Raw genomic sequence first — 10,727 nt, 5'->3', positions numbered from 1 at the left:
CATTAACGACATTTTGGTCATTTAGTTATTAAAATGAATTAAAAACAAAATTAAAAGCCAACGTTTGTCCATCTTCATCCCCTATGCCGAAAATTGCATGGAGAAACCATGGCTAGGGTTTTTCAAGCTTCCAAGCTCGATTTTAAGTCCGTTCTATCCCCGTTTTTAATGATTTTTACGTTTTTGAAATCCTCGTAACAAGATTTACCTATTTTTACCATTGTTTTGAACAAGGGTTTGTGTTTAAAAATTTACCCATGAATGATATGCATGTATTTTGATGTTTTATGGAAGAATATGAATGTTTGGAGTGTGATAAACGATTTGTACTAAGTAATTTTTGATGAAAATGCCTAAAAGGATTAATTTGTAAAAGTTATAAAACATGTCACAAGTGTGTGAATAAGTGAGTATTGAGGACTGCTATAGTTATGAAAATGGTTCAGCTAGGCCTAAAATGCAAGGAAATTGAATAAAAATTATTTTATGAGCCTAGGGGTAAAATCGTAATTTTGTGAAACTTTAGGGGCAAAAACATAATTTTTCCAAAGCATGATTTTTGGACTAGAGTGAATAGTGTGAAGGTTATATAAGTTAAATGTATTGTTATAAATCAAGAAATACGAAAAATTGAAATTGATCGATAAAAAGAAAAGTGAGAAAAAGTGAAAAATTCCCAAATGAATCTTTGGAATAAGAAGGGATACGAATGAAGTGACAGAAATGATCACATGTATGGCACGGATTGTGTGTAGGCCACTATGTAAAAGTGAAAGTGATGGTCACGTGTGTAGATGCAGGCTACGATGTGTACCGGAATGATAGGTCGCATGTGTAGTACTATGTGTAGGCTAATATGCGTACCGGAGAGTTTCGATCACGTGTGTAGTACTATGTGTAGGCTACTATGTGAACCGAACATCATTGATTACTAAGGTGGTTGCTATGTGCTGATTCCACCGGACATCATTGATTAATAAGGTGGTTGCTATATGCTGAATCCACCGAGTATCTGTTATTATTCCAAAGTGTTCATCGAGAAATTAACTAAGTGTAATTGAATAATGAATATAGGTGTGGAATTGAATTGAATATCGATTTAGAAATGGAAAAGTGAATTTTGAATTGAATTGTGATTGAAAGTGAAAAAGTGAAATTATGAAAGAGTACATTTAGCAATAAAATAGTTTAGACAACAACAGTTGTGTGACTTTGAAAAATCACCAAAAATGGTGGAGATTGAATTAGAGGTTGAATAATATATGAAATTTAAGATGAATGAGTCTATTTTCACATAAAAGAAACAAAGAAAGCAAAAGAGTTATATATTTTGAGATATTTGAAGTTTAGTTAGACAGAGTCAGAATGAGTTCAAAATCCCCTATTCTGACTTTGGAAATTTTCAAAAACTATAAAAAAATAATTATGGGATAAAGTTTATATTTTTAGAATCCTCAGTTAATATATTTTCGAGAGAAACAAATGAAAACAATATCTGAATTCTGTACAATGAGATAATTAATTTTTAGTGAAGAGAGGTCAGAACTGTTGAGTAGTGAAACATGGGAAAATTTAAAGAATAAACTGTACTATTTGGATAAACCAAAAATTCTAAAAATTTTATGGTAAGAAGATATGTGAATCTAGTTTTGGGGAAAATTTACGGATCTTAATTTGGAGTTCTGTAGCTCCAAGTAAAAATAATTTAGTGACTCTGACTCGAATAGACAGCTTTGAATATACATGTGAGTGAATAGTGAAATTGTAGTTAATGTTGTTTAAGTGTGTTATACACATTAAGGATGTGGAATGGAGAGGAGGAGGAGGAAAATTGGAAGAACATAGGAATGATTTGTGTATAATTGACCATATGCTCGATTATAATCGATAAACGATTGAAAAGAAATGATGTTTATAATTGTGCATTATTAGTTATAGTTAAAGTTCATGTGAGAAAATAAAGTTTCATAGTATGTGTATGTGGTATACTTGGTATATGATTTGGTATGTAGCAATATCAGAAATGGTTTATGAATTAACTCATGTTGATAAGTTTGATACATAAATAAATGTGGTGCTTATCCATGCTTATAATGTTTATACTATATGTTTATTTGGCTAGCATGTTTGGTGTGTATGCTTAGGCTTTGGCCATGTTGTGGCTGGATTACGCCACATTAAATTTATAAAATTATGCATTGAGATGGTAAATGTCTAGATGGAAATATGCTTGTGATCATAAAAGGGTGGTAAGGTTTAAAGTTTGTAATCTTTATTAAAATGGTTTATCATGTGGTTAGTCTTCAAAAAGACTTGCTTGCGACTATGGTTGAGTGTAATGTTTATATCTTGTGTGATATGCATAGGAAACGGGAGTGGAAAGGAAATGAAATACTAGGTTCATGCTTGAAGTGTAAAATGATGCAAAAAGTATGTATTAGTATTGAACTTAATGAAATTGAATTGTACGTGAATTAAACGGAAATTGCAAATGATATGATGTGAATTAAATGAATTATTGTGGTATTGAAATGTATATTGGATTGAGAAATTGAATTGAATCGTGAACATGAGAATCGTGAATTAAATGAAATAGAAATGAAGTATTGAATTGCATGAGTATGTATTGGGTCTCAGAATCCCTATTTGTTACAAATATAGTATTTTGAAGTTATAACGTGAAGATTTATAAAAGCATGTTAAAAATTTGAAGAGTTTAAATTTGAATGAAATTTTATAACTTGGTTTAACATGTTTATAAGTGTACGTGTTCTAGTAATGCCTCGCACCCTATTCCGGTGTCGAATACGGGTAAGGGGTGTTACAATGTGACATCGCCAGATTCCGTCATAACGTTTAGACCGGATTTGGGGTGTTACATAATTAATTTTATAATAAATTTTCATAAATTTTGATTTAATTTCGACATATTTGCACAAAGGGTGAAAATTGATTCGACAGACACAACTAGAAGCGCAAAATCGAGAAGCGATTTTTGAAGCATCGAGGTGAATTAATTTCTCAGCCTAAGACGGTCCAATTTATGATTATTAATACATAATATAACTACTTTTAAATTTATTCCAATTTATTAATAATTATTATTAATTAAATTATGAAAAGAGGTTCAATTGTGCTAAACCGAAAGATTGGTCTAACCGAGCACATGGGCTGCCCAAAACCGTCCAGCATGCTGACCTAATCAGCTTAAATTAGCTGATTATTTGACTTACAAATCAGCCCTTGAAGTTTCCTTGAAATTTCATTCAAACCCCTCTATTTATCAAGCCTCTACCTAAATTTAGCAAGTTTGAAATATTCAAACTTGCCACATGTGTGGCCGGCCAAGGGGGGTATATGGCTACTATTTTTTGCTATTTTTAGCAGCCATTCACACCTATAAATATCCCATTTGCTACTTATTTCAACACACCTCTCAGACCTCTCATTCTACACTTCTCTCTCACTTTTACTCAATCTTCTGCTTTGTTTTCCATTTTTCTTTCTTGTCCCTTCCTTACCGATTTCCCTCTTGGAAAAGAGTTATTCAACCACCTTTGGTAGCAGAATTCAAGTTCTTGTAGAAGCCTTGGTTCAACAAGAACAAGTGGAGAAGGAGGAGCAGAGCAAACTAGTCAGGCTTCGGAGAAACACATGATTTGATTCCAGTTTCTTATCCTTTAACTTTTTATTGTTGTTGTTATGAACATGTCTATGAATACTTGTTATGTTGATATTATTAATTTAATTAACATAGCTTAAATTTAATTTGTTTTAGGTTGGTTACATTTCATCCACTTAAGTTATTAAAATTATGTTTGTGTTGTTATAGGTCTTGGTAAATTGTTTGATTAAGTAAAACCATGATTATGTTATTCTTGCATTAAAATTGTAAGGTAACTAATGAATTAATTATTAATCGTATTGAAATTGTAATTAATTGACACAATACTTAATCAGTGTATTTTTAATCTTCAAAGGTAGCTGAGGGTTAAATTAGCGACAGTATTAAATGATACATTAGCCTTGCATAACTTGCTAGATTATTGTGATTAAACTGTTTCAATGTAGGTATGTATTGTTACTTCACTTAATCTTTTACTTGCTTGTCTAAATTGATTAATTGTTTGAATTGGAATAGTAATATGTTAAAGAGATTAGTTAATTTAGTAAGTCTGTATATGTTATAGTTAACAAAATACCAAGTTGTCATGAATTTATTCGTAATAGCATGAACATTGTTTTAGTAATATTAAGTTAAGAAATGTAATTAATCTAACACAATTATGTCATCTTGATTAAAATCATCTTTTGAAATTGTGCATTGAACCTTTTTTTATTTTATTTTACTTAGTTAAATTTTAGTTTTTAATCACTTCCTCAAAATCAAAATATTTTTAATCACCAAAGTGTTTGAATTTCATTTCATAAATAATTTTCTTACACAGTCCCTCTGGGTACGATAACTCGACATTTACTTGTTACTTTATTATTTGTTGAAATTGTGTACACTTGCACATTTCTATCGTTCCAAGTTTTTGGCGTCGTTGCTGGGGACTGTTTAAAAGTCATTATTTGTGAATTTGTTAATTTTGCATTTTGGTTTATTTTTTTTATCAATTTTCACTTAGTTAATTTTCTCTGTGGTGTTTCAGGTGTTTATGAGTATTGATTGAATTATCGATTTACTCCTTCTAGACCCTGAGATTGAAAGAACTTTTTGACAACGAATAAGACAAGCAGTTCAGAGAAGGACCGAAGAGATGAACCATGAAAATCTGAATCAAGGAAATGGAGTAAACCCTGCTTAAAATCCTATCCTTATTGCTAATGATAGGGATAGAGTTATAAAACAGTATGCCGTGTCAGGGTTTCATGATCTTAATCCAGTTATTAGGAGACTAAAAATCAAGGCACAATAGTTCGAGCTGAAGCTGGTTATGTGGTTCAAATGCTTCAGACAGTGGGACAATTCAGTACAATGCCTACCAAAGATCCTCACCTTCACTTAAGACTGTTTATAAAGGTGAGAGATTCTTTCAAGTTAGCCGAAGTACCCGAAGATGCACTACGATTAAAGATATTCCCATATTCACTAACAGGCAAAGCTCGAGTCTGGTTAAACTCATTGCCACCATATTCCATTTCCACATGGTAAGAGTTAGCAAAAAGATTCCTCATGAAGTATTTCCTGCCTAGCAAGAATGCTAAGTTTAGGATAAGATCACTACTTTCCAACAAATGGATGACGAGTCCTTGTATGTGGCATAGGAAAGGTACAAAGAATTATTACGAAAATGCCCTCATCATGGAATCACGTATTGCATCCAACTTGAGACATTCTATAATGGTCTCAACGCTCACACGAGAATGGTAGTGGACGCTTCTGCTAATGGTGCTCTCCTTCTAAGTCTTATAATGAGGCTTATGAAATCATTGAGAGGATTGTCAGTAACAATTATCAATGGCCAACCAATAAAGCAACGTCTAGAAGATGAGTCGCTGAAGTACATGAAGTGGACGCTCCCACTTAACTTGCATCTCAAGTATCCTCAATATCATTGATGCTGAAAAAATTTACCACTAATGGGTTTAATAATTTTGCAACTCAACCACCCAATCAATTTGAAAATATAGCCTATGTTTATTGTGAGGAAGGACATTCGTTCGAAGAATGTCCATGAAACCTAGAATCCGTGAATTACATGGGTAACCAGAACAAAAACTGAGGAAGGCAAGGACTACAATCCAATTTCTATAACCCATCTTAGTGAAACCACCCTAATTTCTCTCAGAGTAACCAAGGGGCTGGACCCAGTAACATTTATGCCCAACCTAGACCGACCCAGCCACCTATTTTTACCCAACAAGTTCAGAAGCAACCTTAAGCTGAAACTTCCAATGGCTTAGAAGACTTGTTGAAGGCATACATAGCCAAAAATGATGTCTTGATCCAAAGCCAAGCAACCACATTGCAAATCTTGGAGAACCAAATGGGCTAGCTTGCAACTGCACTTAGGAACCGACCACAAGGTGCATGGTCATAAAAGAACACACACCTGACTTTTTTGAGGTCTCGAGCAATTACCCTTCATTCAAGCTCGATCCAATCACCTACAAGGGTCGATCTTGAAAAAGCTCAAAGATCTACTGACTCAAAATTCAACAATTTGGAGAAGGACAATTGATGAGGACTTGATTGAATTTTAAAAAACTTAAAAAATATTTTTCAGCAAAATTTAAAGGATTAAAAGAGTTTTGAAATAGAGAATTTTCAAAGGAAACTAGGATATATATAGAAAGAGAGAGTTTAGGGTTTTAATCTAATAAAATAACAAATGGGGAATAATAAATAATAATTAGAAATAAGAAAGATAAATTCTATTAGGATTTGAAAAGAAGTAATTTGAATTTCAAATTAAGATAAGTAGTTAAAAACATAATGAAATTTTAATTCTATTTGAATTTGAAAAAAAAAAGTAAGATATTATTTCAAATTAGGATAAGAAAATAAAAATATATAGAATTTTAATTGTATATAAATGGTTTGAATAAAAGATAACATTTGGATTTTTTGGGGGATATTAAAAATTTTAACCCCCTAACTTTTGGGATGTTACATATTCAATGCGTGTCTTTTCAAGTCCACCATACAACCTATTTATATACAAGTCATACACTAAAATTAGGCTAATCCCACCAAACCACTAATTACATGAAATAAAATATCATATTTTCTTTTCCAAATTTGACATTTACAAGGTCAAAAATTTGATTAGCCCTTAAATGCCTCCAAATTTCTGATTTGACCCCTCTTCTATTGTTCATGTTCAAATTGAATCCTTTTTTTTCTTGTTTTTGCATTAAAACATCTGAATTTTGTTCCTGACAAGATTTAAACATAAAATTCACCAATTAGCAAGAATGAATTCAAGAACAAGTTGATTTGAACACGTAAAATATGTAAAATAAACATGCTATCAAATCCCCTCTACTTAGTTTATGCTTGCCCTCAAGCATATTGTATGTTCCTACATTAGAAATTATCCAATAATTTATCAGAAATCGGGCCACTATTCCACAACTATGATCAATGCAAACTATTTAGGCGAAAATGAATAAGTGTTCTTTGTTAATTTAAACAGGTGCCCATAAAATTTAAAAATGTAATTCAATCATTTCACTAAATTGAATTTGAATCAAAATTTGCAAGGTATTTATTCTTAATTAATTATATAGTAAATTTGGGACATAGTCAAACCTTTTTATGAGAACTAAGATGACAACCTAATCACCTTACCCTGGTTACTCAATTTGACATGTCTCCAAATGGACTATTTATCCCTACTCATGGTAGCTCGATTAGCGAAATGTTTGCAAGTTTTCAGTTTGTCACTCGAACCTTTTTACGCGAATGAGATGACAACCTAAGCATCTCATCCCGGTTACTAAATTTGGCCACTTTTTCAAAATCTTCACTCATAACTTAAGCCATCAGTAGAGTAGTATTGTTATTTTTATTTATTATTATTACTTTTTTTTCTCTTTTATTTATTTATTTACAAGCAAATACAATATTCTTTCCAAGCAATTATAAACAATCAATTTTCATGAAACAACCTAATTACATATATCAACTTTATAGCACACATGTCGATTAAACTAGATAATGAACACTTTAATTCAAGAGTCACTCAACTATCTAAATTTACTAAGCAATGGAATTAGAGGTTCAATGTCAAACAAATTAATGAATAATCCAACATAAGAATTAACACATGCGAAAGAGAAGCGAACATGCAACGAAAAGAAAATCAATATGCACACTTACTGATCCAACACCCCCTACTTAATTTATGCTTATCCTCAAGCATATTGTATAAGAATTAAAGTATAGTATAGAGAAAGGTCAAGTATACTCCCCGTGTATATTTAACATGGTTGTCGACGTTGGTAGTGGCTACTTTTCAAGATGGCGAGAATTGTGGAGACTTAGGTTTATTTGAAGAAAAGTGGATTGGGTTAGGTGTGTTTGTTTGTTTTTATTTGGTTTTGGGATGTAAACAAAATAAATGGCAGTACTGAACAAGGCGTGCCCACACGACGATCGATATTTAATTTTCGAAAAAATTGACAACCTCCACTATATTCCTGAAAAATAAAACATTAAATGGATTAAATAATAATCTTGTTATTATTAATTTTATTTTCAACCAAAATTTTACTAAAATTCAAAATTAAATAAATTAAAACAAATTTGGCTTGCCTCCCAAAAAGCGCTTTTGTTTAACGTCGTTAGTTCGACGACCTTAAATGTTATCCGTTTGGCTCATTAAGAATTAATTTTTTCATCTCTTGCACTTGGAAGTTCTTGTAAAAAGGTTTTAACATTTGCCCACTGTTCTTTAAACACTTCTCGAATTCCCCCATCATCAGTGGATTGAGCCATCTTTGAGTTTCTCCGTTTAAGTTTGCCTTTTCCTCTATCAGAATCGTTATATGTTTTGGAAATGGTTTGAGCTCTAATTTTGAGGCCTTCATGTGAATGACAGCTTCACTTATTGGTTTTCTGATAATCAATAATTCCTCTTGCTTAACATCGATATCTACACTCCTGCAAGGCACGGTTTGTAACTTATCCTTACCAAAATGTAAGTTTTTCAATGGTTCCATTACATTAAAATTAGAGACATTTGTTATTGCACTAGGATGTCCCATATCTTCATAAACCCTAGTATATGACATGTCTTATTTTAAAAATAAATATTGCAAAACTATTTCAAGAATGAGGAAAAATCCTAATGGTTAAAAGAAATATGAGAAAGCACGGAAATTAAATAAGGTCCCAAGTTCAAATCCTTTCCCTTAAAAAATAATTAAATTTTGCAAAATCCCTTATTTTTTTAATGTGTGGCATCCATAACCTTGAACCCTAAGTATAAATACAAATTTTTATTTTATTTTTTAGCCTTTAATTCAAATTTTCCCAACCCTAGCCGTTCACCCTTTTTCTCTTCGCTTTTCTTTTCAATTTTCTTTCTTTCTCCGGTTGTTGTCGTTACCTACACCTCCCATTTTACAATCTCTTTCTTATCTTTTTTGCATCAAGATTGTGCACCATATCCCTTACTCAATTGTCATCATTTATCCTCATCTAAATCAGCCCCAAATTTGAAATCTTGAACCCCAAGATCGATCTCGAACATTTCCAAGAAACTGTCATTGTCGTTTCTTTGAACTAGTTTGGGTAAGATCTCTTTTCTATTCAATTTCTTGATTAATATTGTCAATTAAAAACAAAAATTTCTAGATCTGGAACTCGAGGGATTTTAAATGATTTCAAAGGTATTTTTCCAGATTTTAATGATATCTCAAACCGTTTTAAAATTTAGCCCCAATTTTGGCCACCATTAGTGGTGGTGCGTGCGTCTATGTGCAAGAAAGGGGACTGTTTTGTTTCTTAGGTCTTGCCCATATTTTTCCAGCATTGTACTGTGTTATTGAACCCTACTAATCAGAATTTAATCACATGTTACTTAGGTAGAGGCGTTCTTGATCAATTAGCCAATCGGATCCCACAAATTGTGAAGCGTAAGTGCAATTAAGGATAACTAGTTTGTTATTTTTGACATAGTTGTTGGGTAAAATTTATGAATTAATTAAATTAAAGAATTTAATAATTAATTAGCTATTGATTTTACAGTACATTATTGAATTAGGTAATGACCTAAATGCCCCCAAATCATCTGTAAAGGCGAAGAACGATTGTACATACGGTTTGCATCGATACAGTGTAAGGAATCTAACTAGTTTGGATTCATAAAATAGTTATAATTTCAACGATTGGTTTGAACTCGTAAGTGGGTGTTTGAGGTCTATTTTAATGGTAAATTGATTGAATTTATATCGAATTTTAGTTTAGGTTCGTTTAAGGAATTATTAAGGAAAATTGGAAGAGTCGCTAGTATGCTGCAAGGAAGCGAAAAATAAAGTGTGGGTCTTAAACTCAAAAAATTGTTTAAAAATGTTAAATATCATGTTATATTTTATAAATTAGCTTGTTGATTGGATTGGCTTAATAGCAAAATTATTGATTATGTGAGTGGCATAACGAGGTATGTTTCCAACCTTAAAAGATTAACATGTTGGCAAATTTTCTAATTTGATAGTATGAATATTTGATTGAGTTAGTAATTGCATATTTGAGTTATGAGATATGAGAATGTTTGAATAAATGATATAATGTGTTGAGATATTAAGCTTATGTATGATTTAAATGCATAAGATATTTGTTATATTGTGTACTAAAAAGGGTGATATTTATGCAGAATGAAAATCCGTGAAGTATGTGAAATTGAAAGATATTGATTGATACCAACACGATGATAATTTGAAAGATTGGAAAATTGTTTTCATTTATTAAAAGTATGTGATTATTGAGGACATGCTGAGCATGTCAAATGAATGTGAAAACTATTGAGATATGATTATGTATGAGATTGTGTGACATATTGCATATTCATTGGGTTTAGATTTTGTGGTTGAGGGAGGAGTTCCATGGAGTACTGGTGGCATATTAAATAGACATTATTCGTAGTTAGTGCACTGCACCTAGAGTACTGGTGGCATATTAAATCGACATTATTCGTAGTTTGTATTTTTACTGGCAAAATTTTCTGCATATTGTTATTGGTGGTTTTAACCACAGTGGGTTTAAGCCCATAATA

General features: G+C 31.7%; 1 non-coding gene across 1 annotated transcript; it reads right to left on the bottom strand.

Annotated features, from left to right (window-relative positions):
• Positions 1-5,209: 5,209 nt before the first annotated feature.
• Positions 5,210-5,315, bottom strand: LOC121222807 (small nucleolar RNA R71). Its single transcript, XR_005920178.1, has one exon. It is a non-coding gene; the product is annotated as a small nucleolar RNA R71 (small nucleolar RNA).
• Between the last annotated feature and the right edge of the window lie 5,412 nt (positions 5,316-10,727).

This window comes from Gossypium hirsutum, chromosome D10 (genome assembly GCF_007990345.1).
Source record: "Gossypium hirsutum isolate 1008001.06 chromosome D10, Gossypium_hirsutum_v2.1, whole genome shotgun sequence".
Lineage (NCBI taxonomy): Eukaryota > Viridiplantae > Streptophyta > Magnoliopsida > Malvales > Malvaceae > Gossypium > Gossypium hirsutum.
This window is presented reverse-complemented; position numbering and strand designations above follow the sequence as displayed.